Genomic DNA, 643 nt, shown 5'->3' with positions numbered 1-643 from the left:
GAAGATCCTCATCAGTTCTTAGCTGAATTCTTGCAAATCTGTGACACTGTCAAGACCAATGGGGTTGACCCTGAAGTCTACAGACTTATGCTTTTTCCTTTTGCTGTAAGAGACAGAGCTAGGACATGGTTGGATTCACAACCTAAAGAAAGCCTGAACTCTTGGAAAAAGCTAGTTAATGCCTTCTTGGCAAAGTTCTTTCCACCTCAAAAATTGAGCAAGCTTAGAGTGAAAGTCCAAACCTTCAGACAGAAGGAAGGAGAATCCCTCTATGAAGCATGGGAAAGATACAAGCAATTGATCAGAAGGTGTCCTTCTGACATGCTTTCAGAATGGAGCATCATAGGTATTTTCTATGATGGTCTGTCTGAACTATCCAAGATGTCATTGGATAGCTCTGCTGGAGGATCTCTTCATCTGAAGAAGACGCCTGCAGAAGCTCAAGAACTCATTGAAATGGTTGTAAATAACCAATTCATGTACACTTCTGAAAGGAATCCTGTGAATAATGGGACAACTCAGAAGAAGGGAGTTCTTGAGATTGATACTCTGAATGCCATATTGGCGCAGAATAAAATATTGACCCAACAAGTCAATATGATTTCTCAGAGTCTGTCTGGAATGCAAGCAGCAACAGGCAGTA

The 643-nt window shown here is 41.2% G+C and overlaps 1 non-coding gene across 1 annotated transcript; it reads right to left on the bottom strand.

The window, feature by feature from the left end:
• Positions 1-219: 219 nt before the first annotated feature.
• On the bottom strand, positions 220-327 carry LOC112739189 (small nucleolar RNA R71). Its single transcript, XR_003170126.1, has one exon. It is a non-coding gene; the product is annotated as a small nucleolar RNA R71 (small nucleolar RNA).
• Between the last annotated feature and the right edge of the window lie 316 nt (positions 328-643).

The sequence above is a fragment of the Arachis hypogaea genome, chromosome 13, assembly GCF_003086295.3.
Source record: "Arachis hypogaea cultivar Tifrunner chromosome 13, arahy.Tifrunner.gnm2.J5K5, whole genome shotgun sequence".
NCBI lineage: Eukaryota > Viridiplantae > Streptophyta > Magnoliopsida > Fabales > Fabaceae > Arachis > Arachis hypogaea.
Note: the sequence above shows the minus strand (reverse complement) of the source record. Positions and strands in the feature narration are given on the sequence as shown.